The 19,732-nt window shown below is 40.6% G+C and overlaps 1 long non-coding RNA gene and 1 other non-coding gene across 2 annotated transcripts; both read right to left on the bottom strand.

Moving 5' to 3' along the window:
- Window positions 1–423: 423 nt before the first annotated feature.
- On the bottom strand, window positions 424–5,111 carry LOC145864347 (uncharacterized). Its single transcript, XR_014382919.1, has 2 exons — window positions 5,038–5,111; window positions 424–985 (listed from the first exon to the last, which is right to left on the bottom strand). It is a non-coding gene; the product is annotated as an uncharacterized LOC145864347 (long non-coding RNA).
- A 3,091-nt stretch (window positions 5,112–8,202) lies between these two features.
- LOC106588302 (uncharacterized) lies at window positions 8,203–19,605 on the bottom strand. Its single transcript, XR_014382918.1, has 4 exons — window positions 19,518–19,605; window positions 18,845–18,911; window positions 18,610–18,648; window positions 8,203–8,223 (listed from the first exon to the last, which is right to left on the bottom strand). It is a non-coding gene; the product is annotated as an uncharacterized LOC106588302 (transcript).
- Between the last annotated feature and the right edge of the window lie 127 nt (window positions 19,606–19,732).

Below are 19,732 nucleotides of genomic sequence, written 5' to 3'. Positions count from 1 at the left end.
GTGTCATTATATGCTAGCTTGAAAAATGGGTGTCTGATTATTTCTGGCTGGGTACTCTGCTGACATAATCTAATGTTTTGCTTTCATTGTAAAGCCTTTTTGAAATCGGACAGTGTGGTTAGATTAACGAGAGTCTTGTCTTTAAAATGGTGTAAAATAGTCATATGTTTGAGAAATTGAAGTAATAGCATTTCTAAGGTATTTGAATATCGCGCCACGGGATTACACTGGCTGTTACGTAGGTTAAAAAAAGCCGCGTTTCACAAGATTACCAACACAGACTGAGCTCAAATAGACAGAAGCCTTCAATTTGCCAGACCAATCCGAACTCCTCTCTCGGCATGTCCAGCCCACTCATTATCTCAGCCAATCATGGCTAGTGGGAAGGTTGCTGGCTTTTTCTGTGGTTTACCAACAAGGCTCGTAATTTAACAATTTTATTCGTATTTACAGATGGCATAGAGGTTTTTATTAAGTGACATGAAAGATCACATGTCCAGCATTTCTGCCAAAATACGCATTTTGATAAAAAAGACAAAAAAAATGTTCAAATGGCTCTCCTGTGAAGTTGTGACTTGCGACATATGCCTAGTTTCCTGAAACAGGTAACAATTGTGCATCTGTAAAAGTTTGTGAGGTTCTTAGAGGCCAAGCTGAATTTCTTCAGCCTCCTGAGGTTGAAAAGGCGCTGTTGCGCCTTCTTCACCACACTGTCTGTGTGGGTGAACCATTTCAGATTGTCAGTGATGTGTACGCCGATGAACTTGAAGCTTTCCACCTTCACCACTGCAGTCCCGTCGATGTGGATAGGGGTGTGCTCCTTCTGCTGTTTCCTGAAGTCCACAATCAGCTCCTTTGTTTTGTTGACGTTGAGGTTATTTTCCTAGCACCACTCTCCCTGTAGGCTGTCTCGTCATTGTTGGTAATCAGGCCTACTACTGTTGTTTCATGTGCAAACTTGATGATTGAGATGCCACGCAGTCATCTGTGAATAGGGAGTAAAGGAAGGGGCTGAGCACGCACCATGCAACTTATTACGTGACTTGTTTAGCACAATTTTACTCCTGAACTTATTTAGACTTGCCATAGAAAAGGGGTTGAATTTTATTTATTTATTTCACCTTTATTTAAAATGGATTAAGTTCTGATTTTGCATAACATACCCCATAATGTCAAAGTGGAATTATCTTTTTTGACATTTTTACAAATTAATTCAAAATGAAAAGCTGAAATGGCTTGAGTCAATAAGTATTCACTAGCTTTAAGCACCAGCTGTCAGAGCAGCTCACAGATCACTGCACCTGTACATAGCCCATCTATAATTTAGCCCAAACAACTACCTCTTCCCCTACTGTATTTATTTATTTTATTTATTTTGCTCCTTTGCACCCCATTATTTATATTTCTACTTTGCACTTTCTTCTACTACAAATCTACCATTCCAGTGTTTTACTTGCTATATTGTATTTACTCTGCCACCATGGCCTTTTTTGCCTTTACCTCCCTTAACTCACCTCATTTGCTCACATTGTATATAGTCTTATTTTTCTACTGCATTATTGATTGTATGTTGTTTTACTCCATGTGTAACTCTGTGTTGTTGTATGTTGTCGAACTGCTTTGCGTTATCTTGGCCAGGTCGCAATTGTAAATGAGAACTTGTTCTCAACTTGCCTACCTGGTTAAATATAGGCTGTTAAACAACAAAATATTGAAAAAGTCAAAGGGTGTGAATACTTACAGCAAGACCAGTGTGTGAATGCTTAGCTGATTGGGCCACATTTGGTACCAGTCAAAAGGATATCTACAGTACGACTCATACTGAAGCAATGTGCTCTAAACTCACTGGTCATGATGTTACTAATACTGAAGCAATGTGCTCTAAACTCACTGGTCTTCATGATGTTACTAACACTGAAGCCATTTGCTCTAAACCCACTGGTCTTCATGATGTTACTAATACTGAAACCATGTGCTCTAAACCCACTGGTCTTCATGATGTTACTAATACTGAAGTCATGTGCTCTAAACTCACTGGTCTTCATGATGTTACTAATACTGAAACCATGTGCTCTAAACCCACTGGTCTTCATGATGTTACTAATACTTCAGCTATGTGCTCTAAACTCACTGGAACTATCTGGGGACATGTGAACATCTGGCTACTGTGCTGCTCTATTCTGGGAGTGTTTCAGTAACCCTGCCCATGCAAATATCACTTTCAACCACATCCCAGCTCACAATCTCCCAGCCTCAAACCCTCTGGGACTGGGGCAGCTGTGTGTGTCTGACTAGGGCTGACTAGGGCTGGGGAAACCAGACTTCACGCTAGACTTTGCATGACGTTCAAGTTGGGGACTTCATTCTCAGGTCTTTTATGGCTACGTGAACTACATTTATTTGTGACAGATATTAGTTGGATGTATTCCTGTCTGACAAAAAGAAGTCAAAGGGTTCATCTGGGGGACACTGTCAGACTTTCTTTACTATAACATTGGGGTCCCACAAGGGTCAATATTAGGCCCCCTTCTGTTTACCATCTATATAAATTATCTCCCACTTGCTTGCCCACAAGTTAACATGCGAATGTATGCAAACGATACATTCATGTACAGTATGTACACTCAAAAACATTGTTTACAAGTTAACTGAAGCTATGGTACACATTTCTAAATGGATGACTGATTCTTACCTGCATTTACAAATCAACAAGACTGTTTTTCTGTACTTCTCTAAGAAATCCATTGATTCTTTCCAACAAGCTGTTCTTGTTAATGGGGAGAATCTGAAAGTTGTGTCTAACTTCAGGTATCTCGGCGTCATTTTGGACTCCAACTTGACATTTAAGAAACATGTGAAGAAGGTTGGTTAACACGGTCAAGTTTGGATTATCCAACACCAGGTTTATAAAACCTTAACTTCTTCTGGAGGCCGCCAAACTATATATGCATGCTATGATCTTCTGACACCTGAGATATTGCCTCACAAGCAGGAGCTACTATTCTGAAACCAAGTGAATCACTCTGCAAACAAACACTTAAGATTTTTGATAACAAACCAAACAGTTACCACCATTGTCACATCATTCAGATACACTATTATTTCAGTCTGGATAGCTTTAATCAGTATGTAGATGCAAGCCTTGTCTTTAAGATCCTGCATGGTCTTGCCCCTCCACCCCTATGCTGGCATATTATGCTCAAGGAAGGCACCTCCAGGATAACAAGGGCAGTACCTAGAGGGGATTGCATTTGTCCCTTTTTGACACAGTATATTCACTCAATCTGCCTTTTCTGTTAGAGCTACAATATACTGGAATGCAGTGCCCGTGGACTTGAGAAGCTGCACTGATTATTGTACTTTTACATTTAAATTGAAAACATGGCTCAAATCTTTCCAAACCTGTACAAGAGTTATCTGTAGCTCCTTATATGTAAGACGACAGTTGATGAAAGTGTTTTTATTACAAATAATTTGTTGTTGTTAGAATGATATATTATTGGATGTAATGTATTTGTACTTTGTATTGTTTAATTAAGTATTTGTGTTGTGGCTGTGTGATTGCCCTTACCTGCCCTGGGACGACAGGTGCAAATTAGATTTTGTCTAACCCCGGCACATTGTAACGCCCTGGCCATAGAGAGGGGTTTTTGTTCTTTATTTTGGTTAGGCCAGGGTGTTACATTGAGTGGGCATTCTATGTTCCTTTTTCTATGTTTTTGTATTTCTTTGTTTTGGGCCGTGTGTGTGTGTGTGTGTGGCTCCCAATCAGGCACAGCTGAAGCTCGTTGTTGCTGATTGGGAGTCACACATAAGGAGCATGTTTTTCCTTTGGGTTTTGTGGGTAATTGTTTCTGTTTTGAGTATTTTCCTAACAGGACTGTTTGCTGTCGTTTTTGTTCATTTTTGTAGTGTTCTCTTGTTTTTTGAATAAAATTCTAATGACGAACACATCGTCTGCTGCACCTTGGTCTAATTCTGACGACGGCCGTTACACACATTTACATGGATGTTGCGTTATTGTAAGATTGATGTTGATTAATGTGCATTGTAGCCTATAAAAAAATATATATATATACTGTATCATAATGATATCAAACTAGTACTTCTTGAATGCAAACGACACGACTGTATTCTCTCTTTCAAGGTTGGAGGGGTATAGAAGTTGAGTAGAGCATGAATAGTTGGGTTCGGACAAGGTCAACATTCTTGCTGTTGCGTACTGAAATTGGACCTTCTTACAATTTGAATAGAAATCAAAGCATTAAAAAAAATCTAAACATTTTAAGTTTGTTTAACATGTCCTTCAAAAGAAAGCATTTTCTACAGCTCTGTATCCTTAGTGGTCCTAGTGTTTACAAAGATTTAACATTTTTGCAGAATATATTGAGAGATATGTACAGTAAGTGTCATATTTCGAATAATTGGTGTTTAGAATACTGTAGAATACGGGAGACTCCGTAGCTCTGCAGCTGTTGAGTCAGAGCAGTTCCTCTTTAGCTGAAGGAGGTTTTTGTACGACGCTCTAACACTGTGTGAACGGATAACTGGCACCCTGCTGACAGTAGTAATCTCCTGCATCTTCAGCCAGGATTCCACTGATGGTCAGAGTGTAATGAGTAAATGAACTACCAGATCCACTCCCACTGAAACGACCTGGAATCCCAGACTGACGGGCTGCTGCACTATGAACCAGGAGTTTAGGAGCTTCTCCAGGTTTCTGCAGGTACCAGCTAAGCACATTGCTGGTACTTGAACTGGCTGTACAGCTGATAGAAACCGTATCTCCTGATCTAACAGACTGAGATTTAGGAGACTGAGTCAGAATTATTTCTGCTGATGATTCTGAGAAAAAACATAAGTGAAGAAAGGCTGATTAGGAAGGTTATCACAACAAATAGACATGGATAATCTTCCAAATCTTATCATGAAACAAACCAGACTATTTGATTTTATTGTTATCATCAATATTCACAAATTAAATTTCAATCTGAATCCAAACCCATTGTAAATAAAAGGTGTTAAAGTGTCTCTCACCCTGAACAAGGAGCCCCAGTATCCCCAGCAGTAGAATCAGTGACATCATCATTGTGCTGCGTGTCAGTGGCTCTGAAAGGAATGAACAGTCACTGATCAACACTGGGGTTTTTAAAATATGAGGAGCAATGAGGCAGGACAGCTATGCAAAGCTTTCATCATTCACACAAATACACGCATAGTGCACACACACACACACACACACACACACACACACACACACACACACAGACTCACACACTCCCCCCCCCCCCCCCCCGAAGTCAGCAATTCCAAAGGTAGCCCTACTGTGAGACTAATCCGGACGCTGATAAGAAATCCCGCTGTGCCCTCAGACGCCCCCATCAAACAAGCAAAGCGTCAATACAGGATTAAGATTGAACCCTACTACACTGGCTCTGACACTCGTCGGATGTGGCAGGGCTTGAGAACTATTACGGACTACAAAGGGAAACCCAGACGCGAGCTGCCCAGTGACGCGGCCTACCAGATGAGCTAAATGCCTTTTATGCTCGTTTCGAGGCAATCAACACTGAAGCATGCATGAGAGCACCAGCTGTTCTGGATGACTGTGTGATAACGCTCTCGGTAGCCGATGTGAACAAAACCTTTAAACAGGTCAACATTCACAAAGCCTCAGCGCCAGACGGATTACCAGAACGTGTACTCAAAGCATACACGGACCAACTGTCAAGTGTTTTCATTGACATTTTCAACCTCTCCCTGACCGAGTCTGTAATACCTACATGTTTCAAGCAGACCACCATAGTCCCTGTGCCCAAGGAAGCGAAGGTAACCTCCCTAAATGATTCCTGCCCTGTGGCACTCACGTCGGTAGCCATGAAGTGCTTTGAAAGGCTGGTCATTGCTGACATCAACAGCATCCTCCTGGACACCCTAGACCCACTCCAATTCGCATACCCCCCAACAGATCCACAGATGACGCAATCTCAATCGCACTCCACACTGCCCTTTCTCACCTGGACAAAAGGAACACCTATGTGAGAATGCTGTTCATTGACTACAGCTCAGCGTTCAACACCATAGTGCCCACAAAGCTCATCACCCTGGGACTAAACACCTCCCATTGCAACTGGATCCTGGACTTCCTGACTGGCCGCCAACAGGTGGTAAGAGTAGGCAACAACACATCTGCCACGCTGATCCTCAACACTGGGGCCCCTTGGGGGTGCAGGCTTAGTCCCCTTCTGTACTCCCTGTTCACCCACGACTGCATGGCTGGGCATGACTTCAACACTATCAGTAAGTTTGATGACGACACAACAGTGGTAGGCCTGATCACCGACAACGATGAAGCAGCCTCTAGGGAGAATGTCAGAGACTTGGCAGTGTGGTGTCAGGGCAACAACCTCTCTCTCAAAGTGAGCAAGACACAGGAGCTGATGGTGGACTATAGGAAATGGAGAGCTCTGCCATGGAAAATAACGTTACTGATAGATTTCAGTTAATGAACCTCTCTCCATGAAAGCTTGGCTGATTGGGCGAAATATAATACCAGTTAAAAGGATATCTACAGTGATACTAATACTGAAGCCATGTTCTCTAGACTCCCCAGTCTTTATGATGTTACCAGAGCCATGTATTAGAGAGGAGATTGAGGTTTCTGCATTATGATGTATTTACATGACACTTCAACATTCTGTGGCAGGGATAGTAGCTCCCCATTAACATTACATGGGGGATATTTAAACAATGCTATGTAACTGAATATTACAGTTACATAGCATTGTTACTCAACTTCATCTCAGCCCTAACAACACTAGTGCCAATATATCCTCCAAACACCGGCTTCCCAAGCATTATCACTTAATTAGAACAATATTACAAATTCTAAAAGTTGGCCTAACTCTAAGTATATGACTCTGGATGTTAACATTACTGAAGCCAATTGCTCTTAGCTCAATGGAACACTCTGTGAACAGGTGAACATCTGGCCATGGTACTGCTCTATTCTGGGAGTCTTGTGGTCACCCTGCTCATCCAAATTTGAGTTTCAACCCCACCACAGCCCACAATATCCCAGCCTCAAACCCTCTGGGACTGGGGCAGCTGTGTGTGTCTGACTAGTGCTGGGGAAACCAGACTTCACGCTGGACTTTGCATAACGTTCAAGTTGGAGACTTTAATATGGCTACGTGAACTACATTTATTTGTGACAGATATACTGCATTATAATGTCAAAGTAGTACTTCTTGAATGCAAACGATATGACTGTATTCACTCTCAGAGTTGGAGGGGTATAGAAGTTGAGTAGGACATGAATAGTTGGGAAGTTGGGTTTGGACAGGTTCAACATTCATGCTATTGTGTATTGAAATGGGTACAAAATATAAACCTATTCAGAATTTTGTTCAAAATGTCCTTAAAAAAATGCTTTCTAAAACTCTGTATCCTTAGTGGTCCTGGTGTGTAAACAAAGATTGAACATTTTTGCTTAATATATTGAGAGATATGTACAGTATCATAATCCATAGTCTAACCAATTACATTATTGTATTGTAGTTTCATATTTTTATTATTTGGAGTTTAGAGTACTTTAGAATACGGGAGACGCCATTAGCTTTGCGGCTGTTGAGTCAGAGCAGTTCCTCTTCAGCTGAGGGAGATTTTTGTACGACGCTCTAACACTGTGTGAACGGAAAGCTGTAACCCTGCTGACAGTAGTAATCTCCTGTATCTTCAGCCTGGACTCCACTGATGGTCAGAGTGTAATGAGTATATGAACTACCAGATCTACTCCCACTGAAACGACCTGGAATCCCAGACTGACGGGTTGTACCAGTATAAACCAGGAGTTTAGGAACTTCTCCGCGCAGGTACCAGTGGAGATGATTACCAGTACTTGAACTGGCTGTACAGCTGATAGAGACAGTATCTCCTGGACTAACAGACTGAAATTGAGAAGACTGGGTCAGAATTATATCTGCTGATGATTCTGAAAGATAAACAAAGTGAAGAAAGGCTGATTAGGAAGGCTATCACAACAACAAGCATATCGTAAAGCACAGCCTATCAAGCTAAATGTTAAATCAATGAAGTGTAACTCTGAAGCCAAACCCTTAATGAATCAAAGTTAGTCAAAGTGTCTCTCACTCTGGACAAGGAGCCCCAGTGTCCCCAGCAGTAGAATCAGTGACATCATCATTGTGCTGCGTGTCAGTGGCTCTGAAAGGAGTGAACAGTCACTGATCAACACTGGGGTTTAAAAGTATGTGGAACAATGGGGCAGGACAACTATGCAAATATCTCATATTTTATGCAAATGTGTGTGTGCGCACGCACATTACAGAGAGAGAGAGAGAGATGAAATAAGTCAACAGTTTCCAATAGTAGGCCTAAATCAAATCAAAATCGAATCTAATTTCATTGGTCACATACGCGGGATTAGCAGATGTTATAGCGGGTGTAGCGAAATGCTTGTGCTTCTAGCTCCGACAGTGCAGTAATATCTAACAAGTCATTTCTAACAAATTACACAACATATACCCAATACACACACATCTAAGTAGGAATTAATTAAGACTATATACATATGGACGAGCAATGTCAGAGCGGAACGGACTAAGATACAGTAGAATAGTATAAAATACAGTATATACACATATGAGATGAGTAATGCAGGATATGTAAACATTAATTAAGTGAATGAGATACCGATGAATAGTATAGAAAACAGTATATACAGATGAGATGAGTAATGCCACTTATGTAAACATTAAGTGACCCTTGTGGGATCAGCTGAGTAGATATGTAAACATTATTAAAGTGACTAGTGTTCCATTCCTTAAAGTGGCCAGTGATTTCTGGTCTATGCCTATAGGCAGCAGCATCTAATGTGCAAGTGATGGCTGTTTAACAGTCTGTTTTTCAGTCTCTCGGTCCCAGGTTTGATGCACCTGTACTGACCTCGCCTTCTGGATGATAACGGGGTGAACAAGCAGTGGCTCGGGTTGATCTCCTTGATGATCTTTTTGGCCTTCTTGTGACATCGGGTGCTGTAGGTATCCTGGAGGGCGGGTAGTTTGCGCCCCCCCCCCCCCCCCCCCCCCCGGTGATGCGTTGTGCAGACCGTACCACCCTCTGGAGAGCCTTGTGGTTGCGTGCGGTGCAGTTGCCGTACCAGGCAGTGATACAGCCTGACAGGATGCTTTTAATTGTGCATCTGTAAAGGTTTGTGAAGGTTTTAGGTGACAAGCCAAATGTCTTTAGCCTCCTGAGGTTGCAGAGGCTCTGTTGCGCCTTCTTCACCACACTGTCTGTGTGGGTGGTCCATTTCAGTTTGTCAGTGATGTGTACGCCGAGGAACTTGAAGCTTTCCACCTTCTCCACTGTGGTCCCATCGATGTAGATAGGGGGGTGCACCCTCCCACCTCCTTTGTTTTGTTGACGTTGAGTGAGAGGTTGTTTTACAGGCACCACACTCCCAGAGCCCTCACCTCCTCCCTGTAGGCTGTCTCGTCACTACTACTGTTGTGTCGTCTGCAAACTTGATGATTGAGTTGGAGGCGTGCTTGGCCATTCAGTCATGGGTGAACAGGGAGTTCAGGAGGGGGCTCAGCTTGCACCCTTGTGGGATCAGCTGAGTAGAGGTGATGTTTCCAACCTTCACCAGCTGGGAGCGGCCCGTCAACAAGTCTAGGACCCAGTTACACAGGGCGGGGTTCAGACCCAGGGCCTCTAGCTTAATGATGAGCTTGGAGGGTACTATGGTGTTGAATGCTGAGCTATAGTCAATAAACAGCATTCTTACATTGGTTTTCCTCTTGTCCAGATGGGATAGGGCAGAGTATAGACTGATGGCGATTGCATCGTCTGTGGATCTATTGGGGCGGTAAGCAAATTGAAGTGGGTCTAGGGTGTCACGTAAGGTAGAGGTGATATGATCCTTGACTAGTCTCTCAAAGCACTTCATGATGACAGAGGTGAGTGCTACGGGGCGATAGCCATTAAGTTCAGTTACCTTTGCCTTCTTGGGTACAGGAACAGTGGTGGCCATCTTGAAGCATGTGGGGACAGCAGACTGGGATAGGGAGAGATTGAACATGCCCTTAAACACACCAGCCAGCTGGTCTGCACATTCTCTGAGGACGCGGCTAGGGATGCTGTGTGGGCTGGCAGCCTTGCGAGGGTTAACCCATTTAAATGTTTTGCTCAAATCGTCCACGGAGAAGGAGAGCCCACAGTCCTTGATAGCAGGCCGCGTCGGTGGCACTATGTTATCCTCAAAGCGTGCAAAGAATGTGTTTAGCCTGTCCGGAAGCAAGACGTTGGTCTCGGCGACGTGGCTGGTTTTCCTTTTGTAGTCCGTGATTGTCTGTAGTCCCTGCCACATACAGTACGTCTCATGTCTGAGCCATTGAATTGCGACTCCACTTTAACTCTATACAGATGTTTAGCTTGTTTGATTGCCTTGCGGCGTGAATAATTACACGCTTTATATTCTGACATATTACCATTCACCTTGCCATGGTTAAATGCGGTGGTTCGTGCTTTCAGTTTTGCACGAATTCTACCATCGGTCCACGGTTTCTGGTTAGGGTAGGTTTTAATAGTCACAGTGGGTACTACATCTCCTATACACTTCCTTATAAACTCAGTCACCGTATCCGTGTATGCGGCTAGATTATTTTCGCAAGCTACCTGGAACATATCCCAGTCCACGTGATCAAAACAATCCTGAAGAGAGGATTCCGATTGGTCAGACCAGCATTGAACAGTTCGAAGCACGGGTACTTCCTGTTTGTGTCTCTGCCTATAGAACAGGAGGAGCAAGATGGAGTTGTGGTCAGATTAGCCGAAAGGAGGGTGGGGGAGGGCCTTGTAAGCATTCCGGAAGTTTGAATAGCAATGGTCGAGAGTCTTAGCAGCGCAAGTAGTACAGTCGATATGTTGATAGAACTTCGGCAGCCTAGTCCTCAGATGTGCTTTGTTAAAATCCCCAGCTACAATAAATGCAGCCTCAGGATATATGGTTTCCGATTTGCATAGAGTCCAGTGAAGTTCTTTGAGGGCCGTCAAGGTATCGGATTGAGGTGGGATGTAAACGGCCGTGGCAATGACAGAGGAGAGGAGGAGAATTCTCTTGGGAGATAATATGGTCGGCATATAATTGTGAGGTATTCTAGGTCGGGTGAACAAAAGGACTTGAGTTCCTGTACGTTCCTAGAATTACACCATGAGCCATTAATCATGAAACACACCCCTCCGCCCTTCTACTTTCCGGAGAGATATTTATTCCTGTCTGCGCGATGTAGTGAGAATCCTGCTGGCTTTACCGACTCCGACAGAGTATCCCGAGAGAGCCATGTTTCCGTGAAACAAAGTATGTTACAGGCCCCGATGTCTCTCTGGAAAGAAACCCTTGCTCTAAGCTCATCAACTTTGTTATCCAAAGACTGAACATTAGCGAGTAATATACTCAGAAGCGGTGGGTGGTGTGCGCGCCTCCTAAGTTGAATCAGCAGGCCGACTCGAGCGCCTCTCCTCCGCCGAACAAAGGATCTGTTCCAGGGAAGCCGTATTCCTGGTCGTAATGCTGGTACTTATGGTAAGTTACTGTCACTCTAATATCCAATAGTTCTTCCGGCTATATGTAATGACAAAACATTTCCTAAGCTAATAATGTAAAAAAATAGTACATAAAAAAACAAAATACTGCAAAGTTTCCTAAGAGCTCGTCGCGATGCTGCCATCTCCGTCGGCGCCATCTTGTTCAGATGGCATGTTTGAGATGCTCTGGATCGACGTGTATGACAGCATGTTCCAGTTGTACTCAGTCAGTTAAAAATGTGCTTAGCGTTTTGAAACATGACCCATTTTGATGATCTGTTTAAATGTTTGTGCTTAGAGTTGTGAAAATGTACCACATACGTGTGAAAATTGAACCAGTGATTGAAGAAAATGGCAGGTAGCCTAGTGGTTAGAGCGTTGGACTTGTAACCGAAAGGTTGCAAGATTGAATCCCCGAGCTGACAAGGTAAAAATCTGTCATTCTGCACCTGAACAAGGCAGTTATCCCACTGTTCCTAGGCCGTCATTGAAAATAAGAATTTGTTCTTAACTGACTTGCCTAGTTAAATAAAGGTAAAATAAAATGAACATCACACAGACTGCCATTACACACTGTGGAGTGTGACAGAGCTCCACAACTGTCCCCCATGAAAAGGTATGAAGAATATGGAGGCAGCCTAATGTATATCAAATCTGAGAATCCTAAAATCATAGAGAAACCACACATTGTAACAACAATTTCTCAAATGGGGCCTTGTTTCACTCGCCCACACAGTGTTTGATGTCCCTCAACAGTGGTTGTCGGTCCCAGGAGAAGGTAAATGAAGCTGAACAGTAGAATTGCTGCCTCTATTTCCTTCAAACCTTCTCATGGTGGACAGTAGTGGAGCTCTGTTGCCCTCCTCTGACCACAGTGTGTAATGGCAGTCTGGGTGATGTGTATAGTGGGTGTTTTCTTCAATCACTTTGGTGCAATTTTCACAAGTCTGGTACATTTTTACAACTCCACGCAAAAACATTTAAACAGATCATCAAAATGGCTCATGTTTCAAAACTCTAAGCACATTATCATGCTGAAACATGAGGTGATGGCTGCAGATAAATGACACGACAATGGGCCTCCTGATCTCCTCACAGTATCTCTGTGCATTCAAATTGCAATCGATAAAACACAATTGCTACTACCAAATTATCGAAAACAACAACGGAGGCGGATTATGGTAGAGAAATTAAATATTACATTATCTGGCAACAGCTCGGGTGGACATTCCTGCAGCCAGCATGCTAATTGTACGATCTGTCAAACTATTATACATCAGTGGCACAAAACTGCCATAAAAGTGACCTTTTCTTGTCCCCAGCACAAGGTGCACCTGTCACGTGGATTGATTATCTTGGAAAAGGATAAATGCTCACTAACAGGTATGTAAACAAATTTGTGCACAAAATTTGAGAGAAATAAGATTTGTGCATTTTCTGGGATCTTTTATTTCAGCTCATGAAAGAAACCAACACTTTTTACATGTTGCTCGTTTATACTTTTTTCTTACGTGTATCTGCTTTTCAAAATGCAAAATTCACTTACTTTTGATATGATTTTCTTGTCACTTGTTAACAACACAATTAACTATCACTTAATCAAACTGCTCAAAACTGAAAACTACCCAACCAAAATGATGTAGTGCCTAGTTAACTTAAATAGTTTAATGACTGCTGAACACTGAACATTTCTAGATTTCGACCTCATAAATGTATCAATTTGACATCAATTTATGTTGGAAAGTAAAACCTAACCATACATGGATGTGGCTGTAAATACTACATCATTCTCTATCAGCCAGTGTACTTCAATAGGACAAGGTGGAAAGTATCACTATGTGCTACCATTTGAAATGATAGTGTAGTGTACAATGCACTGCTGAAATACCTGGGTTGTATATAACAATATATTCTACTCATTATCTGAATATCATTGATACACTGTAGAAATGGCATACAACACAGTGCTAGTTTTACATCAGCCAACTGCTTTACGATACCCATTTTTCTGATGATTTGTCCTACATACAGTTTTATCCTAATACAGTACATACTGTAAGACTGACATTTCTTAACATGCTCACAACCTGCCATTGGATACAAATTATTTAAAACATTGTGCATGTCAAGTTATAGTCAAATACTGTGTGGAAAATACTTACCGTCTACTATTCTTTCTATTTAACATTTCAAAAAGAACAGTTTGGAAATGTGCATATTGTATTGTTTTGCTATTGGATTAAATCGTAGTTAAATGACTAAATGGTGAGCCTCCTTATCTGATGCATTGGTGACTCAACGAAATGTTCTCATGGTATGTCACGGAAAACTTTGATTTTGCATGAATGACTCAGGTTAAATGTATGAAACCCCAATGACTGCATAATCAAAAGTTCTGAACATAAGATAGGGGGCATTACAAGTGTTGTCAGTTTGGAGTTTTGTACTTAGTTGTGAAAATATACCACTTAACATCTGAAGAATTTTTTATTTTATTTTTTTTAAATACATTCAAGTTCCCCGAGAACCGTATAAAAAGAAAGTTGCACACTATATACCCATTCAATTGTTGGGAGCATATGTAGTGTGCAACTTACTTTTATACAGTTTACTTTCCATTAGTCAGCACCTCTACAAACAATTTTGGGGTGTGTCATCTCATGCTTTTCACCACCCTATCCAAAAACTGTTTATAGTTTCAAAATATGTTTTAAACTACAGTATCATGTCGATCTCATGGACTGTCATTCTTTGCATCTACACTGGGGACTAAAGATAGGAGAGAGGATATATCTAATTTCAGAAGTGTTGAGGGCTTCTCATTCATATAGAAATATGGCCTATAGCGTTGAATACGTGGTTTACAGTATCAGCATATGTTGAGGATTTAGCCTTTTCTCTCATTTTGAACAAAAATTGGTTCTTTGGGTGGGGATAAAGTTGTCTGCCCGTGTACCAAATGTGTTGTTTACATCTGACATATCACAAGTTCTACAAAGTTCTCCAAACAATTTTGTTTGGCAGTTTTGGCAAGTTGTGTCACTTCTTGTTGTGGCTTACTGAAACTGACATGGATAGACCCATGTTGGACATCAGAGTGGTGCAAGGTTTGAAATGCATGCTCTTATTGATCTATTTAGGCAGAAATGTTGTTCCATAGAACTAGTGTTTCTCCACGGTGCTCACTGCTCAAATGAGTCAACTTCACAAGTATGACAAAATAATCTGACACTTTATGCACTCAAAAAAAAATGTATCATTGGATGAAAGTAATTTAATCATTCCACCTATATTCCATCTAAACAAATCAAGTAAAATCAGTTCGTCTTGATTGTGTTATTTGAACACCACATAGATTTGTGGGTGAAATGTCATGTGTAATTTGCCTTTTATTGAATTAAAACATTTTTACTTAGTCTAGTCAAATTAATTTCAGTTTACATTGGTCAAACGCTTCAGTACAACAACATTCCGCCTTGTTGTATGAACTAGTATTGGTTGTGTCTGTTATACTAATGTCAGTCTTGTTGAATTAACTAATATAGGTTGTCTGTTATACTAATGTCAATCTAACGTTTCAATTACGGTTGTTTTCATTGCTAGTAAGCATTCATTGTAATTAAATTACAAAAGGTCCACTAACATACATAAAGAAGGACAACATGCAAAACTATTTTATATTTGGCTTTAACGTACAGCTGCCAAGATCCCTGTTCTTCTCAGCTTTCTCCATCTCATGATAAACTTCCCTTTAGTTATATTAGCAGGCCTCAATTTACCTCCATGCCACCTGAGAATACAAACCAACGGTACTAATTGCAACCACACTGTTCTGAAGGATGATTGGCGCAAACTTCAAAGCTAAGAGACCAAGAGGATTAAATGAGTTGAGGAAATAACAGGTACATTTCGAACCGTTCCACCCACAGCAATTTATGTAGGAGACTATAGAACTTCCAAAACAATGTTCACTCAGTCGAGAAGGATTACGCAAATGGAGACACTTCCCTCCTGTGGACCTAACGTTACACCAGATCTTTACCATCATTATCTCTACAGTCTTTTTCACACATCTCCACAATGTCAGTTACTATTGGCATATCATTTTTAACTGAATTACTGACTAAAACAGTAAGTTACTTAATTCCTTCCAGCACTCAATGAAACGTAGCAATTAAACCAATTTTCGCCAAGACTCATTTTGTTTGTGTCAAATATTAACCATATAATTATGCAATTGGGAATGCTGTATTCCCTTCTAAATCCTAAGCGTAGTGGCTTCAAGAAAACCGAGTTTACAAATAGTCTTGCAAAATGTGTGCACTTATGTAATTTAAGGTTAACATTCAACAATTTTTTTTCAACATTTGTAACAAATGCATGTAGAATATTTTGCCAACAAAATAATCGAGGCTCATTAAGAAAACAGCCTTTCAGGATTTGAGCATGACTTCTGTCATTTCAAGTTTTTAAATTCTAAGTGCAACAATTAAACTTCTTAAAACACATTTATAAAAATGCTATAAAATAGACATTGGAACCCACAAAATATACTTGGCCCATAATAAAAACAAAGTTTACAAATAATCCAGAAAGATGTGTGCATGACTGCAACAATATGCATTTTAACACCATTTTAAAACAAACGAATCAGAAGTAGTGAAGAATTACTGTAATGTTGCTTGCACAATTTTTTTGCCATGTTGATAAAATGTTTAAAAAAAACATTGTAAATACAAATACTGCATTTCAAGGAGGGTATAACCATTAATGATGTATTCATCCTCTTTAACATGTGTTCAACAACACTGCTCTGTGTCTGCTCCACCCACACACAAACGTAGGAGACATTTCAACCTATGAGACAACAATCTTAGTCTCATTCCTTTGAGCAAACTAAATGAAAGTCTTTTGAACATTTTGATGAGCTCTAATTTTAAACTTTCAAAGTTAAACATTAAAAGAAATCAGCAGAACAGCCAGCCCTCAAATTAACAGAGGTATCTGACACTTGCACCAGCTCCACAAACGTGTGTGGATGATGCTTCCTCTTTTTGTGTGTACAAAATGTACTGTAAATATTTATCTTGAAAGGGCAACCAAGAAACACACAGTCTCGTTACTTCGCAGATGTGTTCCAATATGTTTTTTTTTTATCTCTCTGTGGAGAGGTCACTGCATTCACATAACTCGCATTTAAACGTTACTGAACTGGAAGCTGTCTGTGTAAACTGAGATAAATGAGCTTTATAGACTTGGGTGTTGAGTCCACTCCACGTCTTGAATGTGCATGGACAATTTACATATACAGTTGAAGTCGGAAGTTTACATACACCTTAGCCAAATACATTTCAACTCAGTTTCACAATTCCTGACATTTAATCCTAGTAAAAATTCCCTGTCTTAGGTCAGTTAGGATCACCACTTTATTTTAAGAATGTGAAATGTCAGAATAGTAGTAGAGAGAATGACTTATTTCAGCTTTTATTCCTTTCATCACATTCCCTGTGGGTCAGAAGTTTACATACACTCAATTAGTATTTGGTAGCATTGCCTTTAAATTGTTTAACTTGGGTCAAGTGTTCGGGTAGCCTTCCACAACCTTCCCACAATAAGTTGGGTGAATTTTGGCCCATTCCTCCTGACAGAGCTGGTGTAACTGAGTCAGGTTTGTAGGCCTCCTTACTCGCACACGCTTTTTCAGTTCTGCCCACAAATTGTCTATAGGATTGAGGTCAGGGCTTTGTGATGGCCACTCCAATACCTTGATTTTGTTGTCCTTAAGCCATTTTGCCACAACTTTGGAAGTATGCTTGGTGTCATTGTCCGTTTGGAAGACCCATTTGCGACCAAGCTTTAACTTCCTAACTCATATCTTGAGATGTTGCTTCAATATATCCACATAATCTTCCTCCCTCATCTATTTTGTGACGTGCACCAGTCCCTCCTGCAGCAAAGCACCCCCACAACATGATGCTGCCACCCCCATGCTTCACGGTTGGGCTGGTGTTCTTCGGCTTGCAAGCCTCCCCCTTTTTCTTCCAAACATAACGATGGTCATCATGGCCAAACAGTTTTACTTTAGTTTCATCAGACCAGAGGACATTTCTCCAAAAAGTACGAGCTTTGTCCCCATGTGCAGTTGCAAACCGTTGTCTTGCTTTTTTATGGCGGTTTTGGAGCGGTGGCTTCTTCCTTGCTGAGCGGCCTTTCAAGTTATGTCGATATAGGACTTGTTTTACTGTGGATATAGATACTTTTGTACCCGTTTCCTCCAGCATCTTCACAAGGTCCTTTGCTGTTGTTCTGGGATTGATTTGCACTTTTCGCACCGGAGTAAGTTCATCTCTAGGAGACAGAACGCGTCTCCTTCCTGAGCAGTATGACGGCTGCGTGGTCCCATGGTGTTTATACTTGCGTACGATTGTTTGTACAGATGAACGTGGTACCTTCAGGCGTTTGGAAATTGCTCCCAAGGATGAACCAGACTTGTGGAGGTCTACAATTTTTTTTCTGAGGTCTTGGCTGATTTCTTTTGATTTTCCCATGATGTCAAACAAAGAGGCACTGAGTTTGAAGGTAGGCCTTGAAATACATCCACAGGCACACCTCCAATTGACTCAAATGATGTCAATTAGCCTATCAGAAGCTTCTAAAGCCATGACATTTTCTGGAATTTTCCAAGCTGTTTAAAGTCACAGTCAACTTAGTGTGTGTAAACTTCTGACCCACTGGAATTGTGATACAGTGAATTATGTGAAATAATCTGTATGTAAACAATTGATGGAAAAATTACTTGTGTCATGCAAAGTAGATGTCCTAACCGACTTGCCAAAACTATAGTTTGTTAACAAGAAATTTGCGGAGTGGTTGAAAAATGAGTTTTAATGACTCCAACCTAAGTGTATGTAAACTTCCGACTTCAACTGTATGCACAGATAATGTTGGCATCTTCCATAATGATGATGTAGTTTATAATGTTAAGTATTTGTACCTACTAACCTCCCTGGCAACACAATCTTTGCACTGACACATATGTCACTGAAATGAAAAAAAACAATATGCATTAGCAAATTATAAAAATAAATATACCGTATTTCCTCAAATAGAAAATAAGGTAGTTAAAAACAAAAAAATATTTAACATGGGATTTCAGCTAAATCATTAAAACTCAAGTGTAAATATGATAACAGATAATAATAATAATAATAATAATAAGACAAAAATATTAACTTACCATCTATTGTCTAGGAGGTGCATAGAAATCTCAGAGCATGAGGACACTGCTTTATTTTGTGATGTATCTGGTAAAAAGATAAATTATTTTAAAGAGTTAATACAACAGAAGTAATATTTCTATTGTGAATGAGTATTACAACATCTATAATTACACACACTGAAATGTGAAGACTGTTACTCAACCTTAATATATAGTACCAGAGAGCAGAAAAACAATATGCAATATTTCACCTAATTAAATAGATTCTGAATTCAAAAATCGTAAAAAAAAAAAAAAAGGCCAAATATCATTTCCATGACTGACCAATGAAGACCAAATACAAAGGAAAAGATCCTACTGATGGGCTAATGTGATGTTACAGAGGCAGAAAAATGTCCTCTGGTTAAGCTATTTAGCCTGGCTCCTAGCTGAAAAACTTGAAGAGCCATCACAAAACGCCGGTAGAGAGACGCCGTCATACATTAACATGTATTTCTTAGGCAGGAAACGCAACATACGGGTCCGCGGATACGTGTTGCGCAATAACTTCAACTTCTCTGGACGTTGAAGAATGACTAACAGTAACTTAAACCCCCCCAAACTGAGAAATGTCTCACAAATGTCTAATAACTCTTTATCACCCACCCTATTGAACTAAATAAATTCATGAAAATATGTCTGAATTACTTACCCTTAATATGAAGGATGCCAAACGATTAGGTGAGAGTACTCTTGCACGTCCTGGTTATTCATCCCTGAAACGTCCCACTCCCGCTTCTACGAACTTTTTGTGCATCCGGTGGGCTTGGAGCATGCGCAATAGCCAATCATATTAGAGTCATTGTTTTGAGGGACCTCATTCTCATTGGATTGACATGAATGAATTTAATTCGTCAGGATTTTCTT

The sequence above is a fragment of the Salmo salar genome, chromosome 27 (genome assembly GCF_965601325.2).
Source record: "Salmo salar chromosome 27, fSalSal1, whole genome shotgun sequence".
Classification (NCBI taxonomy): Eukaryota; Metazoa; Chordata; class Actinopteri; order Salmoniformes; family Salmonidae; genus Salmo; species Salmo salar.
This window is presented reverse-complemented; position numbering and strand designations above follow the sequence as displayed.